The following is a 23,661-nucleotide window of genomic DNA, read 5'->3' on the forward strand; positions in this document are numbered from 1 at the left end:
AAAATCTTCATGTTCCTGTTATGTAGACTCTTTTCTAAAGCTGGAAGAAATTTTCTAGGTGGGGAAAGCAAGGTATGCAGGTATGCTCAATAAATATAAAAACAGTAGTTACTTAATAATACCGACCCTCATATTTCCCCATATGAAGTTTTTGTTACATTTCTGTCCCTTATCCAGAGTGTCTTACTACAGCAATCTTGTTACTTATTTGTCCTACATTTATGACTGGTTTTCCGAGTTATTTAATATTTGTATAATGCAATGGAATTCATAAGAAACTGCATGATGGTATTTTAGGAGAAAACTAGCAATGAACTATGGAGGAAGAGCCAGAAAATATGCTTGAAATTTCTATATGAATTGTGTAGCTCAAGAGTCCAGTGGAAAATATGATCGTTAATTTTTATCTTTGATTTAGTGGAGGAAGATTAAAACTTTTTGCTATTGTCATAGAAGTAAAAACCTAATAATGGTTAAAAACCACTGATAGGGGTTTGTCAGCTTTGTACTTCATGAAGTATTTAATTTTAAACAATATTTTGTTGTGCAGAAATATTAATGATAGAAAAGTGTTCAAAGAAAATTCAAAAACAAACAGGCAAGTGGTTCTTTAAAGAAAATGAAAAAAGACATGGGATGAGAAATATGTAGAGTAAAAATGCACAAGGAGCATTTTTAATAACTTGGAAAAACATGAAGGGGTGAGAAGAAAACGGAGCACAGATTGAAAGGGAAGAACAGCCTAAATATGTTTTAATAGAAAAGTAAGATTCAGCAAGGCTCTTGGTGAAGACAGAGTTTCTCAAGGAAACAGCAAGCCTGGGAATAGTAACCAAAAGCACCACTGTCAATTGCAGATAACAGAACCATCAGCAATTTGCTGAAAACATACAAGGAATGAGAGCTAAAAAGGACCACCTGCTCAACTGAGTGGGTAATCTCCCTTTAAGTCTCAGAAATTTGTAACTGTTTGCCATTTTAACTGTCAGAGTTGAGAGAGGGTTTTTTTGCCTTTGGAACTGAACTTGATGTTTCACCATGTATACTTGTGTCCTGAGGATCTTGAAATACTTAAAGGGCAGTGGCTCCTAACAGTGTTAATAGAGGACACATGAATTGGCTTTAATGTGTAAGACAGGAATTGTTGGATCAACAGTGCAACATACCTTGCTCAGCCTTCTCTTGACTATTTCCCCATCCCTGAAGAAAAATTGATCTCGCAGATGATGCCAATACTCGTGAAAACTAGATGTGCTCTACAGAACAAAAACATTTGTGGCTGCAAACCCTTGATGTCCTTTCAGGGATGACATGGCATGGTGGTCAAGCTGGCCTGGAAAGCTGCATTCCCACTAGTGTCTGTGTCTGGGAGATTTGGTGTGTGTGCAATCACTACTAAAGGAAGGAAATTCGTGTAGGTACTTTGAGTTTCGAGGATGGGTATGGTTATATAAAAGGGCAGAGTAAGGTATAAGTAAGACCCTTAGATAAAAGACTGTATTTGTGACATAAATAAATTAAGAGAATGCATCTTAATGTCATCTTCACTGCTTTTGGAATTTGTTTGAAAATCAAAGGTACTTTTGAGACTCATCACCACGAAAAATGACAGTGGCTTGTGTTAATTTCCTCCATGACATGGATTTTGGCAAAGTCTGTCACTCCTGACTTGGAAGAGACTCTTGTCTGGGTATGCAGTGTCCAACCAGCTTTTTTCATAGCGTCAGACCTGTGACTGAAGCAATGTTCACTCTAGGCACAAGGATCCACAAGCTATTGCAGCCATTGCCACTGAAGGGTGAGGCACATCATCGGGGTTAACCCAGATATTTTGCTATGGAAGACCCTTCCATTTTGTGGGAGCTTCCACCAGAAGGGACTGAGCGTGTGAAAAATCTTCAGCAACCGTGTCACAGCAAATTATGAAGCAAATTTTGCTTCCTAACCACTTTTGTAGATGAGCATGCAGGCAGAATAGCTTGATGTCTGGTTTTGGGTTTTTTTTTACCAACAGATGGAAGCAGAGAACTCTGTAACTTCTCCAGGGTAAGAGGATAGGGTTTACAGTCATTTTCCCATCCTCATTTTGATGGCTTTTAACCTAATACTAGCTTTTAGTCTTGATGATTATGTCTTGCAGTAATTGAAAATGCAAAACAAAAGTACATTAGTTGCAAAAGCAGAGAAAATTACCACCGCTATACCTATGCTTACAAATAGAAGGAGCTCACAGATAAATGCAGTTCTTAGAAGTACTGTGTCATGACCTAAATAAATACAAGAGGACAAACTCATGCAACCAAGTAGTCTGTAATGGGTAATTTTCTTTAATATTTCCTAACCAGTCCTTGTGTTAGATAGGATCAAGGTTTGTATTTCGAACAGACTGATGGAGATTTACAATTGCCTGCAAAATGAATCTCATACCTACAAGACTGAAGTCAGAATCCTTAGTCTTGCTTTTTTCAATTCAGTTTCAGATGGGAAAAAATCACCACTTGGCTTCAAGTTTTTTCCTGTCATTATATGGCGGCTGGTTGCTTATGTGGGCCTAAAGAAGATGATGGATTTCAGTCTTGATTTTTTTTTTCACACATTCAGTGTTAGTTATATAAGATTTTCTGCCACCATACATGTGATCTATTTGCTGAAAATATTTATTGCAGATCCTTCACCTGCATTATTTACATTTTCCAAAAGTTGAACATCTTATCAGCTTTCATATTCTAGAATACCCCTACACCTTCTCACATTCAAGATGCTTATCTCTTCAAAACAATGATAATGACACTTAAATCAAAACCTGAAATGTAGGATTTTTTTTTTTCTCCCTTTACCTACCTTATACTGGAGACATGTTCTGAAGGAACTTATTTGATAATGAGTGTTTTTTGCACAATAATGATCCCTGGTTAGGAAAGAAAATACATACTTTCAGTCAAGCTTACAAGCTAAATCTTTAGCATTGCTTTAAGTTTTATGATCCAAGTACAGCAGAAATTCTGCCTTTCTAGTTAATGCCTTCAGCCTGTTATATATCAAATGAAACAAACTCTGAGTGTCAAAAATATAACAACAGTGTCCATATTTAAGCATGTGCATGCCTCTGCTGCTTCTTTTTACTCAAGAAAGTCTGGTACTAAGTTTCTGAAAGGTTTGGTAGATTGAATTGCAGATAAAAGACATATGATGGAAATGTAATATCCACCACAGAGTAAATAAACCTTATCCTTATGCTTTCTTACAGATATATGAATGTTTTTATTGTTAGGCAGGAGTTATGGAGTCTTTTGGTTTTGCTTGTGGTGGGTTGTTTTTTTTCCTAATGTGATCTTTGCATGTAAAATTATGCAAAAATGTATTCTGAAACACGATGAACTGATTAAGAAAAGAAAGAAAATTGGGGCTCAAGGCTTATTTATTAATTCAAGAAAACAATATCATTTTCCTTGAATTAAGTGTATAATGGATGAAACAAAGTAGGAAGTGAAGTTGATTAAACAAAAAATGAATGTTAGGTATTTCAGTATTGATAAATATAGAATGATGGGTAATTTCCCCAAGCTTTGGCATATTTAATTTGAATTGAATCTTGCTAAGATTTGAGGGTTCCATTCTATTTTTTTCCATTATTATTCTTTTCATATATGTCCACGTTACTCAATTATGAGAACAGACTCAGAAATGCTTAAAAAGCTGTGAAGGAAACTAATTGTATTCAGCTCAGCTGTAATTAGAGAACTTAGAACCTCATTTCTCCTACCCTCAGGAGTTTTGATTTGTCATAAAAGACAAAAGGAGAACACAGCTTTTTATGATCAACAACATTTAAAAAAAGAAAACATACCCCAAACTATCTGAAAAATGATGCATGGTCCAGAAAGTTGCAGTACCTAAAAGCTTAACGTTAATGCTGCTGAAAACATCTTTCTCTCTGGAAGTATTGTTCTTCTGTGTTTTTGTTTACCTCCAGTTCTGGGAAACGGGACAGAATGGAATTACATGCATCATGGTGGAAGAAGAGAGTTGCGGCTTTGTTAGAACAGCACGTCAAGAGCTGTTATTTCCAGATCATGAAACTCCTTAATATTCTGACCTTTTAATCCGGAGTTTACCAGCGCGCCGAAATGTTTCAGTTTGTGAAAATATCGGAGAGATAGATTCTACAGCATTGAAACAATTTGGATCACTTCATTATGTATCTTTACTGAAGTGGAAACGCAGTGGGTCACGATTTACTCTTTGGGCACGTCCTCTTTGCCCTCCAGTCAGACAAAATCTGCCATATTACACATCGGTGCTTTAGCCCAGAGGATCGGGTATCTGTAGGCTTGTGGAAAAAAATGCAGCATTTGAGGTTTAATAGTTAAACAGGTGTCATCATCAGCACCGAGATGTGTTTTTCCTCCTGGTAGCATTGCTATTCAGTGGAAATGGTTCTTTAGCAATGCAGGCACATACTGTAATTAACGTTAATGACTGCATATAAAAGGAAGTTCTGCCTTTGCCTTTGTTGTGAGGATGGAGTTTGGGGCCTTTTAGAGAAGCTACCATTAAATATTATGAACTTGGGGAGTAATGGCACTTTAGAAACACCCTTTATGTATTAAACAACAAACAAATGTGCATTAACAGTTGCTGACTAAAAAGACTGGGTAAAATAAATGCTATCCCAGCTTTACAAGAGGGACTGAAATACACAGTCTTGCCTAAAGCTATACACTGACTCTGTGACAGAGACAGCTCTTCCGCTTCAGTGCTTTAATTAGAGGAACAAATCTCCATTTCATCAAATGTAGGTTCACCTGAATCTCTTATGAGAGAAGCAAGAGGTTGATAGAAGTATTCAGATGCACCAAATTTCTGATACTGCCTTTCTCTGGTAGGGGTACATTCTCTGAATAGCAGCTTTTTATTTATTTATCTATTTATTTTTGGTCAGATTTTTACCTGATACATAAATAAGAATTTAAAACCATTTAACTTTTTTATCTTACTAGAAAGAAATGTCCTGTGACTCTTACTTTTCTCAGGCCAGTACTTAACTAAAGTTAAGGAATCACTAGTTGCAGTGTAAAATCACGAGAAGCTGTTATTGGTCTCATAAGAAGAAAACTTAGTTTTCACTGAGTCTATAAGTTATAAAACACCAGTATCTCCTTTTCTAGTCTTTCATAGAGGATGCTTGTTTTATGTGTCTCTGTGACTGACTCTGATTGTTTTCTTGTTTATGGACTTGTCTTACACCTAAGTCTCTTAAATGCATGTTGCTTGAAACAATATTCAGCTATGGCAGATCTGTTATGTGGTGTTCTGAAGACATTTTATAACTGGGACAGTTAAGCTGTGTGGACAGTGAACTACGAATATTTGTCTCCAAACATTAGTATTTCACTGATGGATCAGCCCACACAGCATTTTGTGAAGATGCTTAGAAATTCAGTCATCTATCTGTTTATGTCTAAAAGAATATCACCCTACTGGAAGGGTTTGCCATGCGCTGCACACTGGACTGGACAGTTGCGTGCATAATCAAAATTACTAAAGTAAAAAGAAAGAAAATCCAGGAAAATTACTACTGCCTTGCAATTAAAGTATAGTATGTTTTACTGGGCAAGCATTTAATGAAAAGTTGGAAAATGCGATTAATTAATATGAACTGGGAACACCAAGAGAGGAAACGATTCCGCAGAGCAGGTGGCATAACTCAGTAACTTGTGCATCGCTGTGATCACACTTGAAGCACCAGTTGAAGACAAGGACTGTCTGTATTCTTCAGTTTTACACGGATATTTCATGTTTGTGACCCTTGCTTGAACACCCAGTGTTAGGTCTGCATTCTTGTCTGGAAGAGACCTTGAGGTTGATCATGGTATTATAGCTGTGAATTTGCCAACACTGTTTACAAATCAAGACTACCTCTTTGCTTACCACTCTCTTGGAGCAAAATGTCCTTGAAGTCATTAGATTTTTAAATGCCACAATTTATCTAAGGAAATTGCATATTAGAACTAATTTCTTTTTTTTTCTTTTAAAGTAATTTTTCTGTTACAAAGGAGAAGAGATTAATAGTTTGCAAAAAGTGCAACCACATACTACTAGTAGGAAATGACCAAGATAGAATCCTTTCCTTTTTATTAATTCAGTGAGTAATCAATGAAGTCACCATGAATGGTATTGTTGCTTCGGGACAATTTTTCAGCACTGTGAAAATGGCTCTTTGCCATTTTAGTGCTGACTTTCCCCCCACTGGAGTAAGAAATTTTTAAGCACCTTATCAGCCTTTCTGGTGAAAGGAGATGGGAACTAAAACGTGACTTTCATTCAGAAATAGCAAACAAGCTGAGGATGTCTGCATTCAGACTTGGTCTTCTTGCATATCTGAGGCTTCAGAACAATGGGATTGGTAATGAACTGAGCCTCTTCAGAGCTGCTGAATATAATGAAACGCAGAACCCTTGCAGTTGCTAGTTTTGCTTTCAATAAATCAAGCTTGTATTTAGAAAGACAAGCATAAGAATGTAGGATAGAATAAAAGCATTTTTATGTGCCCCAAAGGAGCATACTGCCTCTATGCTGAACAGGTAGTAGAGGGAAACCCCTTCTTTGCTAGATGTCATGTAGATAGTGAGTTAGTTACTCAACACAGCTGAAACATTTTTGAACTTTTGCTTTCTATATTTCTTACTCCATATTATATGGTAGATAAGCATGAAAGATTTAGATGAGGACTTATTTAGATTTATTGCTTTGTTTGCTCAGATTTAAAGTTCATTTCTTTCTGAATTTGGCCATTAATTTTGCTTTGAGTGAAGAAATCTTCCAGAGAAAAGCTCTGCTGGTTCAGGCTCTTTCCTTGTTGTTCTGGTTTTGTTTGTGGGTTTGTGTTTGGGGTTTTTTTCAGTTTACCAGACTGGCATTTTTTTATAGAACTATCACAGGAAAAAACACCTTGTCAGTCTTTTCTGTGGTCTATGATATAAATAGGTTAACTCTTGGTATGCATCTGTTCTCACCCCACCTTTGGCACTTAAAATATGTATTCACTAATTCATACCCAGTACTTGTGATATAATGTCTATTTTTTTGTTTTTGTTATGCTGTATTAGTAGTAGGAAATAACAACACCGAAATATTGAAAGATCTAGTAAAGACCTTTAAATAGACATAATACATCTAAGCACTACTGTCGTGGTTTAAACACGGCTGGAAATTAAGCCCCACGCAGCTGCTCCCCTCCCTCCACCTCCTCAGGTGAGAGAGACAAAAGGCAGAGATCCTGAAGTGCTTGGACTTGATTATCTTAAAGGTCTTTTCCACTCTAAAATATTCTATGAATCTATAAGTGAAAAAAAAATCGATATTATAAAGTTTAAAATCTATACCTACAGTGACTGTACAGAACAAGGAGAAAAAAATGTTATCTGCCTGTTTTCACTGTGTGGGGTACAGCTCATCCCTCAAGAGCAAGGGAGCCTTGACATAAAAATGCTTGTAAAGCAAATGAATGCTATAAAATGTAAGATGTGCCCTGGAGATTAGTTTCAGTATTAAAGCTGTAAAGCTTTAATGTCTTCCCATAGGTGGTGGTTCTCTCTCCCACATGTAATATTTTGGAGGATTAAAATTTACCCAAGAAGATAAGTAATCTTGAAAGCAAAATGAAAGACTGGGGTGGAAAATAGAATATTTTTTTTAATGAACTCTTCCACTTTTCAATAAAGAAACATACTGATAGCTCTTCTGGGTGATGTACTTCAAATCTTTCATTTTATTACTGCTCTTTGAACAAAACAAGGAAGTTCAATAACACTAGGGTTTTTGTCTCTGCTTAGTGATTTGGAAATATCACCAGAGGTACCTAAAACGTGGATAATTTTCAGAGAAGCTGATAAAGAGTACAGTGCATTTAGGCACTGGAGGCAGGAGTAGAATGCAAAATTCTTACACCAACAAGTTAGCTCTGTGTTATGACCTCCCTGCAGAAACTGATATGAAGGTTAGGTTATAGCCTACTTTTAGTGCAAATTGCTCTTGTGGCTGAAATTGAAAGCACACCTTGAGAAGATTGTGGTATGAAGGAGATACAATGCAATCCTGTCTGTCTCTGTCTGTCTGTCTATCTAAATCTCCCTTCCTCAAAATCAGTTATCTGAATGTGTGTGTATCAGTAAAATAGACACTTAGGTCTGCCTTCTAAGAATGTTGTTCCTATTCTGCAGTGAGTGACAATACATGCATTGGAAGTGCTTTAATGGCCCATTCGGGACCTTTTCAACCTGCGCCTGAAAACTGCCCCACTGAAACCACAGATGAATCAGTTGACATTTCCTTGGGCAGCTGCTTAGCATTTTGTATTTTCGGTGGAAATTTGTTTAATGAAAGCTTTTCATTTAATGCTTGAGAGGAGGCTGTGAAGGGCATGTTGAACAGGCAGGGTGTCAGTGGAACGGAGAGCCTGTTCTTCAGGTCTGGGTTTCAGATTCTCTTTCCCAAAAGACAGATATGAGTCTAGTGTATCTCAAGAGACAAAATCCTAAGGTATAACCAATAAGATTTGTACCCCTTTTCCTTTCAGGTGCTTGCCTGGATATAGTCCAACTCAAGACTGTTTACATTTTTTTTCTAAAAGAATTTTTAAAGGAATGCTTTTAAGTAACTTCAGACATTGTTCAAATTCCCACAGGCACACCTTGCACTGTCTAACAAATATAGCAAAGGCCAGAATCTGCACTCTTTGATTAAACTCACCTACTGGCTACAAAACAACAATTCTTGATCCAGTGATTTCAGTGAAAGTATGAGTGCTTCAAGTAAAGACCTAGATATAGCAGGATACTGACTTGTCTAATCTCTTAGCATGTTTAAAGCTTAGCCATAGCTATCTGCTGTAGATCTGAAAAGGAGGCATTTGAAATTAGAACAGATCTGAATGGATGCAAAATGGGTTGACCCTGAAAATCTCTGTTTAATCTTTCCTCGGCTTTCAGCAAATCAGTTCCTCTTATGCAATAAGCCTGCAGAGTTATCAACCGGGATTTCATCTGGTGACTGCAGACATGCCATATGGGAAAAAAACAAGTATTTAGTGTGCAGTTTCTAGGCTGTACTATATATGTCATGCTTATAGTTTCCTTTTTTATGTTGTACTAACATATTGCATGTGTAGTTCTGAGTCTGTTTTTTACAACAGTTTCTTTTTGTCTCACTCCTTTTTTGTTGTTGTTGTACGTGTCCATCCACTTCCTTTGCATTCTTCTATATTTACTTTTCTGTTCAATCTTCAGAGCAACCTCTGAAGTATAATAAAAAAAGAGTACAAAATAAAGCTTGAAAAAGCAAAGAAATACCATTTAAATTAAAAAAATCTCAGACTTGTGCTTTCACCAGGCTGTCCGATAATTATATAAAACATGCTCTAAAACATTTTCAAAAAAAGATATACATATTGTTTGTGATGGAAAGTTTGAAGATTTTTTCCTACTGGGTAGAATTTTTATTTTTCCTTCTGCAAATGCAGACTGTGGGATTCCTTATTTACATTTTTGAAAACTCTGTATTAGACACTCAGTGTAAAATATCAATTCTTAACTAAATTTCGGGCTGTACAGACATCTTGATTACAGAAATCTGTCACCAGTATGACACCACCCATTGATCTCAGAGGAAACAGTTTCCTGTTATCAAGACACTATCAATGCAAAGATGAGCTCTATTTTTCAAATAGAAATACAGTGAGAGGATGCTAACAGCACTGTGCTTTCAGCAGTAAAGAAAGCATTGAGTAAAAGCATTATGCAACATTGTCGAAAAAAAAGTAGTTCTTATTGGATAGCCCTAGGGAAGGAGGAATTTGGAAAGAGAAATTTCAGAAGGATTCTGTCTTTGTGCTAAAACATTTGTATCATATTCAGTAGTCACCTTGGTCACCTACCTAAACTCTGACTCTCTTTGACAGGTTTCTGTCAGACTGGGATAGCAGCAATTTGTTTAGTGGTGTAGCAGAGGTTACTCCCTGTGTACAGGTATGAACAGAAGAGCAGCACCTGCATGGCTACATCCTTCTGCTGTTGGAACACTCGGGTCTTTCAAGCTGAAAAACTTCAAACCTTCTTAGATGGAAAAAAATTATCATTGTGCAGTTTTTGTTGATAGTAAATTATGTAGGAACAAATAAGCAAACTACGTGGGAAGCATATTTAAGATTAAGCTAGAAAGCAATTTTATTATTGAAATGAAGACTCTGCTCTGAAACAGTGGTCCTGTGCAGGGCTAGGAGTTGGACCTGATGATCCTTGTGGGTCCCTTCCAACTCAGCATATTGTGCGATTCTGTGAATAAAAGTCAACATTATTGTGAATAACCAGCAAATTGTCACAGTATTTGCTTGACATACTTCAGTGGGCATGGTGTGCAAGCTTAGGTATTATCTTTTCTCCTTCATGAGGTGCTATGTGCCTTCATCTGCTAGTTAGACCTTTTTGCATTTTGGAAAGCCTAGATGACAATTGCTAGCCATTGATATGTCTTTCTGGCCATTGTCATGTCTAGAGAAATGTCTTTTCTACACTGTCAGAAGGCTATTGAATATATTTCCTGCCTGTCTTCCGTGTTGGTTGATGTAATGCATACTTATAAAGTAGTATGGAAAAAATATTTTTGGTTTGAAATTAGTGAAGACTCCAGGGATGGGAATTGAAAAGAATATTTATTTAAGCCAATGTAATTTTCTCTTTACTGCAAGTTTCCAGAAGCCTCTCCTGCATATAAACTTTGCTTCCTACTTGAACTGTCAAGTTACAGCAGTGAAAATAGGTTGCCAGTCAGATGTTCTTTACACATCTTTCACTACAGAGTGAGAAAGACTTCTTAAAGTAGCAACTTTATTTTACAATAGTCAGACTACAGCTTTCATTGAAAAATTTGAGTTGCAGGCATTAATTATTGGCAGAAAATTTGAAAATATGAACTACACTTAGATGACCAATGAGAAAAATTTAAACCTCGCAATTAAAAATAAACAACAATACAGATGGATACATGGTTGACACACTGGAGGGACAGGATGCCATCCAGAGGGAACTTGACAGTCTTGAGATCTGGATCTGTGTGAACCTCATGAAGTTCAATAAGGACAAGTGCAAGGTCCTGAGGTGGGTCAGAACAATCCCCAAGCACAAATACAGGCTGAGCAGAGAGTGGATTGAGAGCAGCCCTGAGGAGAGAGACTTGGGGTTGCTGGTGGATGAGAGGTACAACATCACCTGATGTGCACTTGTGGCCCAGAATCCTTTCTGTATCCTGAGCTATACCAAAAGAAGTGTGATCAGCAGTCAAGCACTCCGCTCTGCTCTGGTGAGACCCCACCTGAAGTACTCTGTCCAGGTCTGGGGTCCCAAAATAAGAAGGACATGGACCTGTTAGATCAAGCTCAGAGGAGGGCACATGGACCTGTTAGATCAAGCTCAGAGGAGGGCATGAGGGATGGAGTACCTCTTCTAGAAGGAAAGGCTGAAAGATTTGGGACTGTTCAGTCTGGAGGAGAGGAGTTTCTGGGAGCACCTTATAGCTGTCTTCCAGTACCTAAAGGATGCCTACAGGAAGTTTGGAGAGGGGCTTTTTAAACGGCATGTAGTGATGGGGCAAGGGTGAATGGCTTTAAATGGAAGAGGGTGGGACTAGATTAGACATAAAGAAGAAACTGTTTACTGTGAGGAACTGGAACAGGAGTCCTGGAGAAGTTGTGGATGTCCCATCCTTGGAAGTGTTCAGGGCCAGGCCTGGAGGGGCACTGAACAACTTGGTCTAGAAGAAGGTGTCCCTGCCCATGGCAGGGTAGTTGGAACTAGATGTCCTGCAAGGTCCCTTTCAACCCAGGCCATTCTGTGATTCTATGATACCATCCTGTGTGAATGCAGACAAACCACCTAATTCCCTCCTCCCCAATTCGGATTTTGTGTAGCTGATTTAAATAAATCCAAGGACTCTTTATTAATGGGTTTGCCTGGCAGAGTATGTACGTGTCACTACAATACAATTGTATCCTGTAGCATCTGTGTACATTTATCTGTTTGATCAGTCTGTCATATATATTGCATAAAGTATAAAACTTTTCCTTGCTTTGCCTACAAATACTTGTATTATTTTTCAGTTAACCACAAATTCTCTCTCTATACAGTTATGTGTGACATTTTTCCATGTCCTGTTCAATTTCCTCTGCTTCGTTGAAAGACATAGATCCTTCCAATGCTCCTCTGTAAATCACAGTTACACTGTAGTAACTGTCTTATTCTCAAGGAAGTATGGGATGTGTTAGTGGAAATTTTCCTGAGCTAAATCCATAAACTCAAAAGCACTTATATTTTAAGGATTTTCTATATTCCTCTTACTGCCTTTGATTTTTATTTCTCTGTAGGATTCATTAGAAAGTCATATGAGTTTTAGGAAAGTAGCCCTGTCTTATGTGATTTCCTTCTTTTTCTTTTTCTTTTAATAAATAAGGAAATGCATGTTAATACATCTTACCAAAGTAAAAAAATATTCTCATTGTCCATCTGTATGATGAAAACCAAGGAATGCATTAAAGATTCATTTATAACTGTAAATCATTCAGTGTTCCATTTATTATCTTTCAAAATGTAGAGTTGCATACATTTTCCTGGTTTTATTGAAGATGAAATGTATTAATCATAACATGTTACTGGAAAGAATGTTATATATTTCATGATGGCTTTACAAATTCTCCATATGGGTAGTAAAATAATGCGGAAAAGATCTCCTGTTTGCTTGCTTTCACAAAAAGACAAGATGCTAAGTTTTTGCTGCACGTCCAATAAACTGCAATTCCTCAGTTAAGTCCCATCTGATGCATGCAAAAATCTGTGTGATTTCTTAGGTGTACAGCCACAAGCATCTTTAATTCTTTCTTTCTTTCTTTACAATTAGAAATATCTCCAGGTTCTATTCTGTTTGATGTCAGGAAAACTTTATAACAGAATATTCAAAAGAAGGGTTTTGGTTGACTGTGCCTGCATGTGGGTGAACTTCTGTGCAAGTTCTTTAGTTCTTTAGAATTGGTTTGTATCCATAAACTGGACTAAAGTCTTCAGAGCCTATGTTCCCAAGTCAACAGAAGCTGACACAAGAGAATAATGAAAAAAAACCATTAAAACCTCACGTAAGTAGATAGCAAGCCAGGTACTCAAGACTGCTATTTACAGAGATCTTAACTGTGAGATTTTTTTTCCAGATCAAATTATTTACACAAAAGAATAGATATTTCTTTCAAATTTTCATCACTGCTCTGAACTTCTATAGCAGTGACATGGTTTACTTCTGGTGACATACATATGAGGCAGCAGCATGATCAGTAGTGTGGAACATGACCCTGTTGTTGCAAGTCCTTCTACTTGAATTGGTACAGACATGAAACAGTGATAGTTTCTTAAAAGTGGCAAATGATCAAAATATTTCATAAGCAAAATTAACATTCACTCCTTTCATCTCACCGGGTGAAATAACTTCCAAGAGAAAATCATGTTTTGAGGACACTGAAGATTTCATTCCAGTTTTCTCAACTCCCTTCATGCCCTCAAAATGTAGGGTATCTTCAGCTGTTCTTTAACAAGTACTGAAAAAAATTAATACTCCCAGAGCCTCAGGCAAAGGGCTTCTGTTGATGGAGGGATGGGAATTTGAGATGTCTGTTTCTGGACACCGCTGACCCCTTGGCAATTTGGTGCGTCCAAGAGCTGGCCCTTGGAAATGAAATCTTCTCGTGGATAAAGCTTTTTTCTTTTGCCTTTTTTTTTTTTTTTTGAGGGATATCTCAGAAATTGGAGTGGAGGAAAGGAAGTTTTGACTCCAATATTTATTAAAAAATATAAGGTTACATATTGCATACATATTGCATACATAATTTATCTGTTATTGCCAACATTTCTTAATGATATTTGAGGATGAAAATCTGCATTTAATTATCAATGTAATTTTTAAAGAACATAATATACTTTTATGGTTTAGATATTGTGGCTTAGGCTTTCAGAGCAGTAGTAATACTGGAAAGAACCCATACTTAAAAAACTGGGTAGATGGTACAAAATCTAGGGATATGATGTGTACATCAGATTAATAGTGCATATGTTCTGTGGCAGAGAAAATTAAAGATCTCTGTTGGTCAGTTTGCTTTCAGAAGAACTGCTAAGCTTTTGGCAAGCCACCAGTATGTGAAAATTAAATGCCTTTTTGGGGACTCTGTAATTTTTTTGTGAGTGTACTGACTGAGCTGTATAGCACTGAGTTGGTTTAGAAGACCATTGGGTTTTAATCCTTTTCATTTTAGCCAAAACTTCTGTAAGACCTTCCTGCTTTACTTTTTAGCATTCAAACAAACAATTCAATACTATAACAAAAGTAATTATCATAGAGTGCAGAAATAGTACGGGTTTTCTTGCAGTTATTCCTTGAAACCATGTAATTATGATCACCTAATTTGTGTTTGTCAGTAAGTTTGTCACTAAGTGCAAACTCCCTGTGAACCCTAGATGATAGTTCCTCAGTGGACTTTGTTTGAATAAAGGAGCATCTCCTGAATGGAATGATTAGCTGTAACAAGAAAAAAACGAGCCAAAAAGTTCCCATCCAAGCTTATAATGCTTGGCTTCCTTACTCCTGAGGAGTAAGGCCTCTGGAATAAATCAAGCAGAATGAACAGGAACAAATTGATCAGAACTGGACCAACGTGTGGCTTCCACGCAGACAATAATTTGAGAGTGTACACCCACAAGTTTATAACTCATTGATCTTTAAGACTTGCACGCTTGAGCTCAGAATCAACCTTAATCTGGCTGGAACACACTGTCTGAAGCTGCAGCTGGGGGTGCCTTCCCATGTTGCCTCAAATGAGTAGAAGGCAGATTTGAGCATGATTTCCAAGTATCTGCCCTGCATGTTGTTCCTGCTGGTTGACCAGCTACATCCTGAGTTCTTCCTGTTGTTCCCATGACTGGTAGTCTGATCCTGTGGTATCAGTCTGAGCTCAGCCTCTCTGGTACCTAAGGTCATCCTGCACGACTTTGGAAGCAAACACAAGCTCCTCACTTCTGTACTCAGTGACCTCAGAGATACACGCCTACAGTCTTGGCCACTATGTTGTTTCCCCACATACAGTCATACTGACCCCAAGACTGCCACTCTTTAGCCTCTGGTAAACACCAGTTGCATTTCTAATTGATGAAGCCAGAAGAACATAATGTCCCAGCAGAAGAGATCATGGAACACAGGGTTTTGTGCAGTTGCTGGACCTCAGACAGAACAGTCATGAAAGAAAGCCTGTGCAGAGCACAGACCTAATCCACACTACTGTTTAGTCATTCAGCTAATGTTCTTTTACCTCACTGTTCCTTTTGCTCTTCATTTTTGCCCTCCCAGTGTCTGATGATTTGTTTATGGTGAGGGGAGCTCAGAAACGCAACTTAACACAGAATAAAGGCTTACTACAGTTGCTGGAAACCAATTCATCGATGAACACAATGACTCAATAAAGCTATAGTGGTAAAGTAGATTAGTAAGTGAAGATTAAAATAGCAATCTCCTAAGTATAACTCTAAATCTTTCAAGTCTCCCTTCCATCTTTTATAATTTATAGATGTGCTGGAATAGGAGAATTCAGAGATCTACTTAAGTTTATTTGGAAGTCTGTTTCAGAATCAGGAGAGATATTTCTGAATCCTTATCAGCAGAAGCAGAAAATACCAATATTTGAAGGCAAACGACTTTACAATGAAGTTGAAGTCAGCTTCTGAGGCCCTGACACTTACAACTATAGTTTGATTTACAGTAGTAGAACAGCCTATAATTTAATGTTGAGGGATTTCATCACAAAATGAAAATAATCCTGAATGAATCTGGAGAGATTAACTGACAGTTTGAATGAGGAGACATGGCATTTGCAGTCTACAAAAGCTTAAGATGAAAAAAATGTGGTATGATAACATTTCAGAATACAAAAGTGTTGCTATGGCAACTGTGTCTTCTCCGTGGGATCATCTTTCTAAGAAATTCTGTACATGGGTACGTGCTACAAAATTATATATATGATATAGACAATGGAGAAGAATTTTATTCACGATTCACAAGAAAACCTGCTGCAAAAACAATCTTTTGTACAAAGATGTGGGTGGTTTTGAATGATTGTTAAAGCTTCTAATGAAACAGATGTCAGAAAAGATTTATCCATAAGCTATTCAAGTACCAGCTTAACAGTAAGTGATTTTCCTGTGTTCTGAAACACTTTTCTTGGAAGTATTAAAAATAGCTGCTTTGTCTTGATTCCACAGTGGACTACTACTGGCTGTAAATTAGGAGATGACTTGTTATTTTCTGAATAGTAGAGCAGGATGTGAGTTGAAAAGGAGCGTGAGACAAGAAAAAACTCTGCTTCAAAAACGCATCTTTAAACTTTGCTTTTTACATCATCTTGGACTATAAGGTGGAAAATACTGTGACATGTGACTGGTGGAAACACGTAATGACACGGGGAGAAACAGCACTGAGCTAAACAGCCTGAGGCAGCACAGACTTGTGCCAGCATTTCTGGGTCAGTATGAGTACAGATCTGTTTGCAAACATGGAGAACTCAACAGTATGCCTGGAATTCAGAATTATGTAAGAATGTAATCAAATTGCAGAAATGCTCTCAAAAAAAGAATGAAATGAAATTAAAAGAAATTAAATAAAACCTAGCACTTTGCCCTAGATTTCAATTTTTTTAAAATAGCATGCTTAAATTTTAAGTCCTGTTTTAAAGACAGTATTCCCTAACTTGATTAGCTGATGAACCCATTCCCAAATTTTAGAAATTAGGTTGTAATTTTTTCTGTTCCCGCACCACATTAACACATGTCGAGCCACATGGCATCACATCTGTTCTGTATTCTCCTCTAGATGCCAATTCCAGATAGTCTAGGAGAGAAGATTGTCTCCTAAAATTCCATATTTAGATATGAGAGAATCTGCATATTTATTCAACCTCATGTCTCAAATTTATCTTTCTTGCTTATATAATGCATTACAAATCACATGGTTTAATTTTGTTTCAAACATTTTCCTTAAGCCTAGGTAGTCTTTCTAGCAGTGGTAATATTCTGTCCCTCTTTGAACCTTCCAGGGTTCTCGATCTCTACCTCTTTATGTGATGTACAGAAATATACAAGCAGAAAAAGGAAGCACTAAGATATCACGGGACACTGATCTGTTTTGACACGTCATTTGACAAAAATTGAGAGATCCATCCAAAAGGCACCACTGGCCTGAGATAAGAATTCTTGTGCACTGCCTCATTAAACCTGTGTTTTCTCTCAGCTTTTGGGTCAAAGAGGATTGACCAACCTCTGGCTGAGCAAGCCAATAAGTATTTTGTGGCATCCCAGAGTTTGCAGCATGTGAACTCTGAAGTGCATGAAAACAGTCACATGTATGTGTGTGTGTGTGTGTGTGTACGTGTGTATACACACATATATATATTTCCAGAAATGTGTGGTAGGTTAAGTGATAAAACACCTCTGAATCCCCATCAGTCACAGGGATCAGCCTCCAGATCACATTTCAGAGTGAGAGGTGGGTTGCTGCCCAGGAGTGGGGGACACATTGTGGGATGCAGGGGAAGAACCTTTTGGGGTGGAGTAGGATTTATCATGGGATGTTTAGGGAAGGAGAGGGGAGCAGGATGAAGCCTTCAGAACAGTCTGTGTCTGTGTGAGTGCTCTAGGTGTCTGCCTGATTCGTGTGGGTGGATGTGTATTCGTAGGGATGTGGTGTGTACATGTGCTCTGTCTGCCGTCTGTGGATGTGTCTCCTCGCTACTGGCTGGACCCTCTTTGCACTGAAAGCAGGCTGCTTCATCTTGGCTTTTGTTTTCAACTTAAAAAAGCCCCCTTTTTAATTAATATATTTTTGCTGTCTGTCAGCAAATTACTACAATGATACAGCAGAGAAGAAAATGGCATGTCACTATATATATATATATTTTCACAGAGGAAAAGAATGAATGAAAAAGTATACTTTTATATTTAAATGCACACAATATTGGATATAAAATTGAGACCAAGGTAGGACTTCAGACTCTATTTTCTTTCTATCTTCATTGTCTCTAAACTCCACACTGAAATGCATTTATAGAACTTTTTGAATAGATTCTCTTGAGGAAAAAAAAAGGTGTTTTCAGGCTTCAATTTGTGACTGCCTGAAGCCACATATGATGAGATGCTTCTCCATGCAGAAGTGTATGGTGCATAGAACTCGTATACATATTCAGTTTGGGATCTGCTTCCATGATGGTTTCCTTCAGCAAAATATTTAGCAAGTCAACTGAACCAATTATGATCTTGAAAATATTCACAAGCAAATCTTGCTACAGCCCACATTAGTTTGCAGAAAAAACATTTTAAGTTACAGGAGTCTTGTTCTTATGACTCATTCATTCATTCATTGATTCATTCATTCAAAACCCTTGCACCTTTTTAGAGGTAATCAGAATTTGAATGCTTTTCTACCCTACCAAGAAATGAATGTGTCTTAGAAAGATGTGTTGCGTAGATGCCCTTTTTCTTAGAAAAGACGTCATAAAAATTCCTTCCTGAATGTTCTGCCGGACTACTTGGAAAATGACAACAGAACAACAAAGCCCAGCGTGGAGAAAGGGATCCACAGCACAGTCTGTGGGACTTGCTGCTTCACCCCACCACACTGAGCTGGAGTGCAGCCACCAGCAGAGGGGGTGGCACGGAGTCAGTCCTATCCCGAGTTATTTCGTAGGCTTGGGAGGATGGTATGGACTGGAACAACAAATTCAGACCAAAAATTTCTCTGATGAGAGTGACCTGCAGGACAGCAGCTATGGGAGAGCAGTAGTAAACTGAAGATCTAAAATCAAGATAAATCATCTGTCTGTAGATGACTTATCTGATGTGTTTTCCAGATAAGCCCCATGCTTTTACCAGTGCTTTTACACTTTAATTTTAGTCTTAAAGAGATTTTGCCTACACAAACTCTTGCAAAGCCTTTTGATTCTTTGATACCTTGAGTTCACATCCAGAGAGAAGACTACACACCTTTTCTCTAAGAGATTTCTTTTAATTTGGTGAGAAAAATACGCTGATTTGCTGAAAAAGCCATCACAGCCTCTATATGGGTTTATGAATGCAATGAGAGCAAAATATAGGGTTGTAGTGAGATAGAAATACATAAAGAATAGCTTTACATAGAAGCACTGTCTCATATGTTAGAACATATCGTCAGAGGGGATGGCTTAACAGTCAGGTAGCTTGTTTGGGATGTATACCCAACATCACCATGGCAGAAACAAGCAAGAATCAGGGTCTTGATTCAGAGCAGAAGGCAACCAGTGTGGGTTAGACTACAGACTTAAGTAACAGACTTGTGGATTACTATCATGAAGAGATAAATCAGAAGTAATAGCTGTAAGTCAAGTGGGAGTTATTTCAGTACTGTATTCAAAGTAGTGCCCTTGAACATTTCCTTTCAGAATCACAGATGGAAATTGCATTATACAGCTGCAGCTAACCTGGACAAAGAGATAGCTGCTGAAAGCATCAGTGTAAAACATCTGTCAGACTCGAACTTCAGACTGACGGATTTGTTGAAATTGCTGTATTTATGTAGTTTCATCACATGCTTTTAAAATCTCAAAATGTGCTGCTGTTTTCACACTGCCTTTTAAAATCAACCCTCCAAAAGGCATGTGAAAATAGAAATCCTTACCAACCTACAGTGAACTCCTGTTATTGATTCACGGTTGATTGAGCTTGGAAACAGCAATTCTGGAGGTGAAATCTGTGGAGAATAGATTCCCTGGACCAGACATGCCAGTGTCCTCTGTTGTGAATCAAGCTCCTAAGACATACATTTATTGGTCAAGCGTTGACAGGAGTGTGCCTGTTAGAACAGATGAAAGACACTCACTTTTAGAAAGAGAGTTACATTTTTGTATGCATGTAGACTTTATACCAGGACCTCTGCAGCACTGCTTAGGCTATTTGGGTGGCCTGGGACGGGCTCTGTATTCTCAGCTGCCTGTACTTGCACATGAATTACTGCTCTTAAGGTACTGTGAGAGTGGGGACAGTCAGACAAAGGCATGAAAACAAATTATTACTCCCAGCTATAAAGGTTATGTGGATTTACACCACGTAACTGTTAATGTGGCGTAGGATTTTATCCTTGCAAAGATGGATTTGCTTAGTTGTGCAAGGAGGACAAGCCTCTGTTACAGTTAACGTTTTCAGAACCCACTGGCTGTGGCTGGGCCCAGTTTATAGCTTTTATACATGCAATCTGTGATGTTGCTGAGAGCTCAGGGACCTCCTTAAGTCATAAAAGGCTACAGTCCATAAAGGCCATTGACTAGCTTATTTCAGGAGATGTGCAGGTTTCTTGTACCTCTCTGGGGAGGAGGGAGGTGAGAAAGTAACAGAAGAAGATCCTGCACACATTGACTCCATGGTTTGCAGCACTCTGCAGGCAAGGCTGGGTTTGTTTCCAGGATCCTTCTCTCTTCCTACTCAGTGTCAAGAGTCTCATCACAGCACAGCTCCACTGCACAGCATTGCACTGTTTTCTCAAACTACAAAGCCTTTGCTGCAATTCAAGCCTAAGGATAGTAAAGCATGGAAGAGAACCAAAAGAAACGAGCCTTTTTGGTGTTCATTGCTCCATAAAAATATGTGCTCACAACACTACATACAAGTTCTCATGTATTGAGAACTGCAGGTTACTTACAAAATTATTCTGAGGCTTGTTAACAAAAGACATTGCATTCTGTTGACTTTCCACAGAACAGCTAACTCACATTAGATCGTTGGCCTGAAGACTGTTTTGTGTATCCATTTCAAAATGTGTATGTTTTTATATAATTTCTGTTTTCCAAAGTGTAAAATTAAGTACTCTTACTTCTCTGATTTATTGATTTTTACAGCATCTCTTCAGTTCTATGATTGCCCGGTTGATGAGCTCCTGCTCACCTCATGAGATTTACTTTATTAAGTATAGCTTGCAGGTAAATTGAAGTGTCATTATGCATGTTTAGAAGGTGATTCTTTAGTGTCTTTAATTGACAAAATTTGCTTGTAAGCCATATTGTTCTTATGACCTCAAAATAACTGTCAGGAAAATAAAAATAGTGGAGAACAAGTTGTGCAGGCTACTGTGCTGACAAAAGTCACTACTTATGACTTAATCGTATGAAATACTCAGGGATAGCATTTATGTGTTATCTGATGGGAAAACACTGTTCTTAAGTACTGTATCCATTTCAGCTGGGGTGTTAAGAGAAGAGACTGAAACAACAAAAGCCTCTGGAACAGAAGGCTTAGATAATTGCTGGACAAATGTTAGTATGGGAATTGAAATGTTAGTTCAGTTTATTCTATTAACATAGCCTATTGGAATTGCCAAGGGACAACGGGCACCAAGTTGCACCAGGTCCTTTTGAAAGCACGTCAGAAGACAAATGCTGCTAACTTGGTGGTTTGTGAATACTATATTTTACCATCCTGAGGGAAGTTTGAGATAGCTGTAATTAATTTCTGCTAGGATTGGTGCTCAGTGAGTAACCAGAGCTCAGCTGAACGTAAACTAAGTTCCCACTGACGTACATTTTCGTGACTCAGCCCACAACCACATGCTTATATCTACCCTCACTAACTAGAGCACTTGTTTACAGTGATCAGCATTTAACCAGCATGGACACTAAAGTGAACAGACTCTTAATGTTTCCTGATCCATCTAGACACTGGAAGTATTTTCCCTTTTTTTAGCATATACTTAACCTTTCTAAAATAAGATAATTGAAGATACTCATGGATTATCTGAATCTGGAGAGCACTTAGTATTCACATAGGTCTAAAAATGCCTTTCCCAGAACACTTTCTCTGTCTGTAGCCTGATGTTTAAATTTTAATTGAAACTAATCGTCTGATAAATTATGTTCTTTCTGTCTTTTTTTTTTTTTGGTCTTGCTTAGGCTTTTCTGCAATTATAGCTCTTACAATGATTCATTGCACTTCTCTTTTTCCTAGCCTTCTGTAATTCCTCTGTTGGAAGGTCACTGTCTGAGGGATTATAGAGACAGAATAAATTTTATAGGTGGGGTTTTTGAAGAGGTGTATGTGACTAGACCACCCTCAGTCAGTGTGTGCACCTTCATTTGGAGTGGTGCACAGGAGGAGGGACATGTCCATGCCATCTTTTCCAGCAATGATGCTCATGTTGTTTCCTTTTCCTAGGTGTGTGCTATGGATGTGCAGAGCATTAAGTGCATCCACACTGCACGTGTTGCATTCTCTTTTGTGTTCCATGTACGCAGCTCCAGCCTTCTTCCACTGTCACAGTTTGAAATTGGCCCCCCTGAGAGGCTGGGGGGGCTCAGAGGTGATTGGGTGCCAGGACAGTGTTCCCTGGAGAGCCAGTCACCGTCCATGTTGTTCGCTTCTGCTCAAAATCACATATCACAGCACCAGAAGCTGTTGGCAGTGCAGTCTTAGTTGTTTTGCTGTTGGTGTCTGCTGTGTGTAGGTGTTGAAGGCCAGGGGGTGGCTGGGCTCCTTCTCTCTCCCCTTCCGGGGGGGTGAGGGGAGCCCTGCGGCCCCCTAACTCTGCCTAGGCCAGAGTTAGAGCCAGCACTGGAATGAGTGTATGTTTGTGAGGGATGTGACTCACAAACAACTCGTAAGTGGGAGAGAGAGAGGCAGGCCCTGTGGCCAGGCCCTCTTCTTCCTTCCCCCCCACCTTTGCAGCCAGGCTGCAGAAGGGGGCTGTTTTCCCTCTCGCTGTTCAGTGAGAGTGGATGTGAGGCTCAGCGTTGGAGCAGAGCCAAGTGGACAGGCCAGAGGAGGCTTGATTGCTGGGGAGAAAATTCCCAGACAAGAACTGGAGACAGACCCCCAGAGAGAGAGAGAGGGGCCCGGAGGATGTCTCTGCCGTGAACTAAAATGCAGGACAACCGAAAACCAGAGGAGAAATCAACATTTGAGGACGTGGACGCTTGATGAGCTGAACTACACTGCAGCAGCCTACAAACCGAGGTATGAGAGAGAGAAATCACACAGCAGCAGAAGAGCAAGGACTCAAAGCTATCTTCTTGGACTTCGTGAGGAGAGAGACTGCAACAAACAACTGGAACTTGGTGAGGGGGAGTGTTCAGGAGCCCAGAACACTCCCACGGCAGACTGTGTTACGTATCAGCCTTGAAAAAGCTGCTCCTGGACTAAAGTTAAAGGAGAGGCTTGAAAGGACTGACTGATAGAAATGTAATATATATACAGTTGCCTTTAGTTTGTATAGTATTTATTTGTGTAAATAACTGTATATACTTCCCCCTTCCCCTACAGAAGCCTCTGGTCGGAAAGTTTCTCTCCGGTGTTAGGATAAATTGTGGGAAGGGGTGGGGGGAAGCCTGAAAATTAGATTTTGGATTTCTAATGTGGCTCAAACTGCCACATCCACCCAAACCAAAACCTCTTTAGACTCACCCCTGCAGTACTCCAGGGCATCCCATAAGACTCAGAATACAGACCTAAGGAAAATTCACACCAAGAACCAGCACCAGCTTGGTAATAGAGATGGACCAAGCTGGGTGGCCACGAC

The sequence above is a fragment of the Lepidothrix coronata genome, unplaced genomic scaffold (genome assembly GCF_001604755.1).
Source record: "Lepidothrix coronata isolate B3197 unplaced genomic scaffold, Lepidothrix_coronata-1.0 Scaffold89, whole genome shotgun sequence".
Taxonomy (NCBI): domain Eukaryota; kingdom Metazoa; phylum Chordata; class Aves; order Passeriformes; family Pipridae; genus Lepidothrix; species Lepidothrix coronata.